A 10,229-nucleotide genomic window follows, 5' to 3' on the forward strand; every position below is an offset into this window, starting at 1 on the left:
CTCATGATGGCCCCCAGGAGGATCCGTACCATGACTTTCCCGGGGACTGAAGTAAGACTGATGGGCCTATAATTACCCGGATCCTCCCTTGAGCCCTTCTTGTCGATAGGGGTAACATTTCCCTTCCTCCAGTCCTCTGGGACATCCCCCGATCTCCACGACTTCTTGAAGATTATGGAGAGCGGCCCCACAATGACATCAGCCAGTTCTCTCAACACCCTCGGGTGGATGGCGTCAGGGCCCATCGATTTGTAGGGGTCAAGCTCCTGTAATAATTCACATACTAACTCCTCCTTCACTGATGGTGGGTCTATGTTTGGATCAACCTGGATTTTCATTCCCAACGCCTGGGATCCAACAGAGTTGGTAAAGACAGAGGTGAAGAAGGTGTTGAGAACCTCTGCCTTTTCAGCATTGTTGGTGACTGATTCACCTCTCCTGTTTAACAGTGGGCCTAGGTTTTCCTTCTGTTTCTGCTTGCAGCTTACATACTGGAAGAACCCTTTCTTGTGATTTTTGACATCTCTGGCCAGTTCCAATTCAAGCTGAGCTTTTGCCTTTCTAATTGCATGTCTGCACACTCTGGCAATGCCCTTGTAGTTCTCAGTGGACAATCTTCCACTTCTCCATCTCTGGTATGCATCTCTCTTGGTTTTAAGCAGACCCAGGAGCTCATGGTTGAGCCAAGGGGGCGTCTTGCTCTGCTTCCTTCCCTTTCTTTTATAGGGGATAAACTGGTTTTGTGCTTCCAAGGGAGCATTCTTGAAGAACTCCCAGCACTCGCTGGCTCCTTTATCCTCCATGGAAGCTTCCCACGGAATCCCTCCCAACTGAGCTCTGAGCGAGCTGAAGTTTGCTCTTCTAAAATCTAGAACCCTTGTCTTGGTGCTAACCTTCAGCATTTGTGGGTTCTGCCTCTTCCTCCTCCCGTTCTCGTGATGGCTCTGGTTCATCATCAGCCCTTACTAAACGAGTTGATTTTCTTGTGTATTTTTTCTTCTGTATAGGGGTGACTGATACTGGCACAGATTGGTTCTCTGGCATAGCCACAGCGCCTGTCGCTGGAGCCGGCATAACCACAACACCTGTCACTGGGGCTGGCATAGCCACAGTGCCTGTTGTGGGGGCTGGCGTAGCCACAGCACATGTCACGGGGGCTGGCGTAGCCACAGCGCCTGTCGCCGGGACTGGCGTAGCCACAGCGCCTGTCGCCGGGGCTGGCATAGCTGCAGCGCCTGTCGCCGGGGCTGGTGCAGCCGCAGCGCCAGTCGTTTTGTCATCAGATCCAGAGACCTTCTCTCCCCCTTGAGGGTTCTGAATAGTGTTGAATAGGGCTCGGTAGGCATGGGCCAGGCCCCAGCACATTGCGGTGATTTGTGTCTCCCTAGAATGGCCAGGGTGACAGCATACTTTTTCCAAATGTTCTACTAATTTTTCAGGATTCTGCACTTGCTCAGGGGTGAAGTTCCAAAACACTGGAGGGGCCCACCGTCCTAGGCATTTGCCCATACTCTCCCACACACCCTGCCACTCATAACTACCCAGCCTCGGGGCAGATCTCTGGATGATATTCTTAAGCTGCTTATTAACCTTAGACAAAACCGAAACAATATTCCCAAGAACTAGCAATACATATATCTTAACTACCCAAGGATGTTCAAGATACAGAAAAGTTGTTGTAATGAAGGAGGAAACATTACAGGTTTCCTGAGAGATACCAGTCTCCTAAGGGGAAGTGTTGGGAGAGGCATTATTTTCCATCTAATCTATTAAATTTAGAAGCTAGGATGGCTGCCACCTGGGAGACCCCTGTGATTATTGACTTATGCAAGCACACTAATTTCCACTGCTACCTTGTCTCTGCTCTCCTCCCACTGCATTTTCTCCATTTATATGTCAGCTGCATATTACCAAAATTGTAGACTTTTTTTAATACTACAGGAGTGTCGTGGTTTAACCCCAGCCAGCAACTAAGCACCACACAGCCACTCGCTCACTCCCCCCACCCCGGTGGGATGGGGGAGAGAACTCACAGGTTGAGATAAGAACAGTTTAATAATTGAAGTAAAATAAAATAGAACAGTTTAATAGGTAAAGCAAAAGCTGCACACGCAAGCAAAGCAAAGCAAGGAATTCATTCACTCCTTCCCATCGGCAGGCAGGTGCTCAGCCATCCTCAGGAAAGCAGGGCTCCATCACGCGTAACGGTTACTTGGGAAGACAAACGCCTTCATTCGAAATGTCCCCCCTTCCTCCTTCTTCCCCCAGCTTATATACTGGGCATGATGTCATATGGTATGGAATAGCCCTTTGGGCAGTCTGGGTCAGCTGTCCTGGCTGTGCCCCCTCCCAGCTTCTTGTGCACCTGGCAGAGCATGGGAAGCTGAAAAGTCCTTGACTGGTGTAAGCACTGCTTAGCAGCTATTTAGCAACAGCTTAGCACTACTTAACACTACTTAGCAAGAACCAAAACATCAGTGTGTTATCAACATTATTCTCATCCTACACCCAAAACACAGCACTATACCAGCTACTAAGAAGAAAATTAACTCTCTCCCAGCTGAAACCAGGACAACGAGCACCTAGGAGCCCAGCCCAAGATCGTACCCAGGACGTACCCAGGACAGGTAGGGAAGAGCAAGAGTGAAGAGAAGCCTAATATCTTGGTCTCACAGTTCTGAAAATAATGCCTGGGTGTACACAACGTAAGGCTGTGAGCTGCCTGGAGCAGGGACTGCTCCGTGGGTGGTGTGTAGTCAGCACGTAACAAAAAAGGACACTTCATGTGAAATTTCAGTCGCAGACCTGAGGCATCTCCAGGCTTCTTGATCTCACCAGAGCCAGGATGTAAAAAAAAACAAACAATAAAAAAAACACCCAGTGACTTTCTAGTTCTTCCCAAATGTTACTCCTCACAATTCACCATTGCTGAAACTCTGTAAAGCTTGCTTGGGGCAGACAATGTCCTTGGGGAACTCTTCTAGTCACTGTGACATTTAGAAGATGTGTAGATGTGGTGCATGGTTTAGTTTTGGACTCGGCAGTGCTAGGTTAACAGTTGGACCTGATGATCTTAAAGGTCTTTTCCAACCTAAGCGATTCTGTGATTCTATCCACCATCGTCTCTCTGCACTATACTGTTGTTGCGCACACCTACCCATATGCTTACCCAGCCTGAGGTGCTTCTGCTCAAGGTGGCCCTGTTCTGTAGCAGTACGTACATGTGCTCAGTGGCACCGTATAGCCCAAATAGACCTCTAATGGCTGAGTAATGGGCTTCAGCTCAGTATATCTGTGCCATTGATTTCAATGGGCTTTGGATTGGACAGTAAGTCTTTACAATGTGTTTTACTTCTCACTTCTTTGCTCCTTGCTTTTTTTGGTTTAATGCAGGCCTTTCCACGTTACTTTAACAAAGTTTTATGTGTTTTAATTTTCTTTTATTACTTTGTAGCCAATTTCCAACTGCTTCACGAGACAAGTCAAAGAGACAGAGCTCCTAATAAACCTGCATTCATCGATGCCACTCTTTTATCTCTAACTACTATCCAATCACTTGGACAACTGATGCTTCTGAACTTGCAATTAGACCCATGCTTTCTGCTTCTGATGAAGGAAGATTAATTAAATCAGTGCTTTTCAAGACTAGAAGCAGGAACATATTTGGCAATTTTCTCCTTCCTTTAAACCTGTAGCCTATTAATTTAAGACACCTGGCACAGAACTAACATTTTTCCCTGATAGAAAACAATAAACTGAGATTTATACACTGGAGCCTTATGGAAAGGCTGCTTTTTCCTTCCCAAAATGCAAATTGAAATGATAGAGTTTTCAATTCTTGGAGAAGTAAGGAAGGGGGTCAGCAAAACCGCTACCCTGAACTTTAGAAGGGCAGACTTTAGATTGTTTAGGAGTCTGGTTGAGAGAGTCCCTTGGGAGACAGTCCTGAAGGGCAAAGGAGTCCAGGAAGGCTGGATGTTATTCAAGAAGGAAGTCTCAAAGGCGCAGGAGCAGGCCGTCCCCATGTGCCATAAGTCGAGCAGGCAGGGGAGAAGACCGGTCTGGCTGAACAGAGAGCTTTGGCTGGAACTCAGGAAAAAAAGGAGAGCCTACCACCTTTGGAAGAGGGGGCAGGTGACTCAGGAGGACTACAAGGATGTTGTGAGGTTATGCAGGGAGAAGATTAGAAAGGCGAAGGCCCAGCTAGAACTTAAACTGGACACCGCCGTTAAAGATAACAAAAAATGTTTTTATAAATATATCAGCAACAAAAGGAGGGCCAGGGAGAATCTCCCTCCTTTGTTGGATGCGGAGGGAAACATTGCCACGAAGGATGAGGAGAAGGCTGAGGTACTTAATGCCTTCTTTGCCTCAGCCTTTAATAGTCAGAGTGGTCATCCTCGGGTTTTTCAGGCCCCTGAGCTGGGAGATGGCGATAGGATGCAGAGTGAAGCCCCAGTTGTTGAAGAGGTGGCAGTCACCGACCTGCTCCTCCACCTGAATGCGCACAAGTCTATGGGGCCAGACGGGATCCACCCGAGGATACTGAGGGAGCTGGCAGAGGAGCTGGCCAAGCCACTCTCCATCATTTATCAGCAGTCCTGGTCAACCAGGGACGTCCCAGATAACTGGAAGTTAGCTAATGTGATGCTCCTCTACAAGAAGGGTCGGAAGGACGATCCTGGGAACTACAGGCCTGTCAGCCTGACCTCGGTGCCAGGGAAGGTCATGGAGCAGATCATCTTGAGTGCCATCACGTGGCATGTGTGGGACAACCAGGGGATCAGGCTCAGCCAGCGTGGGTTTATGAAAGGGAGGTCCTGTTTCACTAACCTGGTCTCCTTCTATGACAAGGTGACCCGCTTAGTGGATGAGGGGAAGGCTGTGGATGTTGTCTACTTGGACTTCAGTAAGGCCTTTGACACTGTCTCCCACAGCATTCTCCTGGAGAAGATGGCTGCTCACGGCTTGGATAAGTGCACACTCTGCGCTGGGTTAAAAACTGGCTGGACACCCGAGCCCAGAGAGTGGTGGTGAATGGAGTCAAATCCAGTTGGCGGCCAGTCACAAGTGGTGTTCTCCAGGGCTCAGTACTGGGGCTGGTCCTGTTCAATATCTTCATTGATGCTCTGGATGAGGGGATCGAGTGCACCCTCAGTAAGTTTGCAGATGACACCAAGTTGGGTGGAAGTGTCGATCTGCTGGAGGGTAGGCAGGCCCTGCAGAGGGACCTGGACAGGCTGGATCGTTGGGCTGGGGCCAACTGTATGAGGTTCAACAAGGCTAAGCGCCAGGTCCTGCACTTGGGTCACAACAACCCCAGGCAACGCTACAGGCTTGGGGAGGAGTGGCTGGAGAGCTGCCTGGCGGAAAAGGACCTGAGGGTGTTGGTTGACAGCCGCCTGAACATGAAACAGCAGTGTGCTCAGGTGGCCAAGAGGGCCAATGGCATCCTGGCTTGTATCAGGAATAGTGTGGCCAGCAGGACCAGGGAGGTGATAGTGCCCCTGTACTGGCGATTGGTGAGGCCGCACCTCGAGTACTGTGTTCAGTTTTGGGCCCTTGCTGCAAGAAGGACATGGAGGTGCTGGAGCGTGTCCAGAGGAGGGCAATGAAGCTGGTGAAGGGTCTGGAGCACAAGTCTTATGAGGAGCGGCTGAGGGAGCTGGGGTTGCTTAGCCTGGAGAAGAGGAGGCTGAGGGGAGACCTTATTGCTCTCTACAACTACCTGAAAGGAAGTTGTAGCGAGGTGGGGGTCGATCTCTTCTCCCAAGTAACAAGGGATAGGATGAGAGGAAACAGCCTCAAGCTGTGCCAGGGGAAGTTTAGGTTGGATATTAGAAAAAACTTCTTCACCGAAAGGGCAGTCAGGCATTGGAACAGGCTGCCCAGGGAAGTGGTTGAGTCTCCATCCCTGGAGGTATTTAAAAGATGGGTAGACATGGTGCTTGAGGACATGGTTTAGTGGTGGACTTGGTAGTGCTAGGTTAACGGTTGGACTCGATGATCTTAAGGGTCTTTTCCAACCTTAACGATTCTATGATTCTATGAAATTACAGAATAAAATGACATGAGACCAGGGGAAAAGTTTATAACCTTCCATCCAAAGAATAAGACAGACTTCTGCAGTGAACCTTTCATTTTTTAACCACACCTAAGAGAGAGAGGATAACACAGTGATAGAGCAATATCAGTATTTAGCTCACGGAGCATTCGCACTTGCTCTATCACCTGAAACTCCCCATTATGCCAGTGTTGTATGTGTCCACATGCACATTTAAAAGCATATATCAGAGACGCTACAGCTTAAATAAACAAGACAAAATGGATAAGAGAAAGAAATCAGTGTGATTCCTATTGTATAGAAAAAGAACCGTTTTGCAGCAAGATTTCAGATCTAGAGAATGGGAAACCTGGCTAAGCTGCATGCATTTCTTGAGACAGTGGTGTGTCGGCTCTTCTCCCGGGGTCTTAGCGAGAGCCTGTGTCGTTCATCCACTCCTGTGTTCAGACTTTGATGCAGATAAGTGAATCTGAGTGCAATTCTGCCCAGAGTGACTTACCCACCGTGGGCTCTGTTGCAATCACTACAGGTAATGCCAAACACTTCCCTCTTTAACTCCTGGAGAAGACTTTTCCAGTTTGTGCTCTGGTGACAGTGGATTTTAAGTAACTTTGGGGGATTTGCAAGAGGGCAATTCCCCTTTTCCGTGGCTGAGAACAGCTCGTGCCTTTTCATATGTCATGCTTCTCCAAGAGAGGTTTTTCTGGGGAGAAAAAGGAGACCAATTGATATTTTTACAGTCTATTTGTGTAAAGAAACATCAGAGATAACAAGACTAATTTTTTTCCTACATTGGCAGTTGCTAAGAGGAAAGTTCCAGGCAGCGCAATTAGCTTGTGACACATTTTCTCCATTTACTAATTACTATATATTTAAGACCCTTTGTTCAGGATTGGTTGTCCATGTCCCAGCTGCTGATATCATGTGGACTTCTTAATTTCTGTGGTCACTGTTACAGGTTCAGTGAGTGTCTGCTGAAGCCAAAAAAGAAAATCCAGCTAGACGTCATCGTGTTGGGTGGAATTCACCCAGGCAGGGTTCAGTAGATTTTCCTATGCATTGTTAAGTCGCTTAGATGTGAAAGGCCTAAATCCTCCTCTTCTCCTTGTGTTTTCTGTTAACTGGTGCTTATGAACCATCCGGTGCCAGGTATTCAATGAGACAGTTTTGGCTTTTGGGTTTGGGTGGTGAAGTCCAACAGTGCTTTTAGGAAATACGTGTCTGCGCACCTCTGCATTGATCTGATAACCATGGCTGAGTGGTGGCTTGATAGGTGTCATTGTATTTTTAATGATCATACATGCAAAACTATATTCCTAACATCATCTCTTTAAGTACCAGTGACTGGGCACTTTTACTGAAGTACAGGTAAGGGACTGCAGATAATTTTCATTAAGTATCTTATAAACAACACAATAAGCTACATATACTGCACAAACAGTTGTGAGATATTCCCTCTCTATTTCCCAAAAGCTCATATTCATTACCATGCCCTTTCAGCACTAGCCACCTCTTCATTATTGATCTTTTGGTTGGTGTGAGTGCAGTTTGCACAATTCTGTGTGCTTATACCCATTGCCACTGCCTGTCCCCTTGCTGGTTTGTCAATGTCGGTATCGGCCAGGGTTGCATTTCATGAGCTTGGGAACAGTTTTGGGTGCTGCTTAGCCAGACTTAAAACGTGCAGAGTCTCTGTTGGCATCTGTTGTCCACCCATAACCTGCACATTGCAGGGGTTGGCTCCAAACACTACTTGACAGCGGCCCACATGCCGTGTTTGCTGGCCGAGGCAGTCTTTGCATGGCAGAAGCTGTTAGCATTAATGTCCTCTCTTTTTGGAGTGGGCAAAATGATAAGCATGTTTGTCGTTGCATTTTCAGAGACAGCGATGGCATGTGAATCCCTGCAATTTCAGAAGGTTTGTTGAAGCCTTCCCTACTTGTCCACACTGCAGGAACAGTTTGCGTAAGATGTAGGGCTCCTTTCTTCACAGAGAAAGCTACAGGAAATAAAAAAATGCAAGCCAAGCGGTGTGCTGTGTGTGTTGGTTCCAAGGCAACGTGCTATTTTATTACCGTCATCAAATTTTCCCTGGGTCTGTGTTCCAGCTCCCTGCTACAGTCGGTGAGATCTGACAGTGGTGAACCTGAGGCAGAGCACAAAGATACCTGTGTTTTAAGCTGTGAATTTTTTTTTTTAATTTATTTATTTGTACCTGTGTTTTAAGGCTTGGAGAGTGCTGGTAAAATACTACATGCATTTATGTCCTTTATCTGGGATGCTTTGAGATGTTCAGGTTCCTCACAGCGACCTTTGATTAGCTTGAAGCAGAAGAGTTCCCCAGATCTTAGTTAATTGAAACACACATCAAGTAACTACATTCATAAATGAGTCATTTATAAATAAGACAGCAAAGAAAGGAGCTTGGCAGGAGTAACAGTGAGAATTGCTAATATGTACCTGGGCTCCTCCAAGTGTGCAACATGCATGGACACGCATCAAAAATTCTCTGGTGCCATGAAAATAAGAGCAGTGGTAGAAGATGGATAAATACAACTAATACGCTGTAATCCAATTTTCAGTTTGGTGACAATCTTGGAAAATTTAGTAGCATATCAAAAGTCTCTGCTAATTGATACCAGTCTGTTCGGCCCAGGCATTGCCACTTGAAGGCACCTGGCTCGTGGACTATAAGCAGGAAGACCCTACAGAGAGAAAGGCCGTTTCCTCTTGTCCTATCCCTTGTTACTAGCACCTTGAAGCCTGCTTTAGCATTGCTGCAGGCTAAATATAGACATAACAAAGCGTGTCAATGTTGTAAACCATCATTATCTGTAAGTAAAATGTTTTCCAGTCCATGGATGAAAGAGCTTTTCGGTGCAAAGCATTGCTATTACTGGAAGTTACTTCTTGTTGGGTTTTATTGGATTTTTAAAAATAATTTTGAATATCTTCTCTGGTTTTCTGGCTAATGTTTCACATGGTGTACCTAGACACATAGATAACACACACACTAACTTGCCACAGTTTGTGATTTATAAAAGAGTGTAATACTATTCAATATTTTCCTTAAAAAAACCTTCTCTCTGGAGTCTTGCACTACTCATGAGAAATACTGAGTTTTCTTTTAAAACTACATCAATGTTGCAACTGAAAAAAATAACATGCTAATCAAAGATAAGTGCTAGTTTATATCTATGGTTCTCAAGAGCTTTCGGAAAGACTTTCCATGTGGGGAGGCTGAGGCATGAATGGGCAAAATGATTCACTTATGAATGCTGCTAATAGTGTATGCGACTAAATACTTTGCTTTTCCCTTCTTGGCACCAGAAGTGTTGGCTCTGTTGGTTACATCCTTGGTGTCTCCTCTTTTCCTTTCCTCTCAAAGGAGCCTTGTGTGTCCCTAAGCTCTCACCTGGGAGCAGACCTCTCTAGCTGGCGTAAGAACAGGACTCTCCCCACTTCAGCATCATATTGCCACCAGCAGCAGCCAAATGTTTGCATGCACCATGTAGGGATGTGAGCAAACATATGGGCACTTTAATCGAAGCATACTCAGTCTGTATCTATAAAAGTTAAGTCATATTTGCATGTTGAGTAGGAAAGGAGGCTTTGTAATTGTAATAGGAACTGACAAGCGAGATATTGTCCATCTTCAGCCAAGTATTGCCAAATTGCTTTGATTTAAATCCACCGTTTACTCGATTTGAGGGGGGAGAGGAACAAAAGGATGTGTTGTTTCGCAGGGTCCAACCCTGCTTGCATTCATTCACTCCATCCAGATGAAGCCACTCTATGTCAAGTGAGCCCTTTGCAGCTGCTTCTGCTCACCAAGGTGGAGTTTATGAAAGCAAATAAAAGAGATTTGCATTGGAATCAATTGAAATTGGATGTGATGAAACAAATCGGGCACTTTGGTGAGCATTGCAACTTTGGGGAGCAAGGTGTCCCAGCCCAGAGAATGGGGGGGGTCTGCGCCTCTGTAAAGGACCGTGCCACTCTGGGGTGCATACCTGTGGGTTATCCATACTGGCAGCATTGCTGGTAATCCATAAACGTACTGACGTGAGAAAGGCTTTGACGCTGGCTGCCCTTGTTACATCTCCTCTGTGGTCCATAGGGAAGTTCAGGCTCTGGAACTGCCAGTCCAGTATGAAATTTCCAT

Source organism: Nipponia nippon, unplaced genomic scaffold, assembly GCF_047370975.1.
Source record: "Nipponia nippon isolate SJK-2023a ecotype South Korea unplaced genomic scaffold, ASM4737097v1 scaffold_27, whole genome shotgun sequence".
In the NCBI taxonomy this organism is placed as follows: Eukaryota; Metazoa; Chordata; class Aves; order Pelecaniformes; family Threskiornithidae; genus Nipponia; species Nipponia nippon.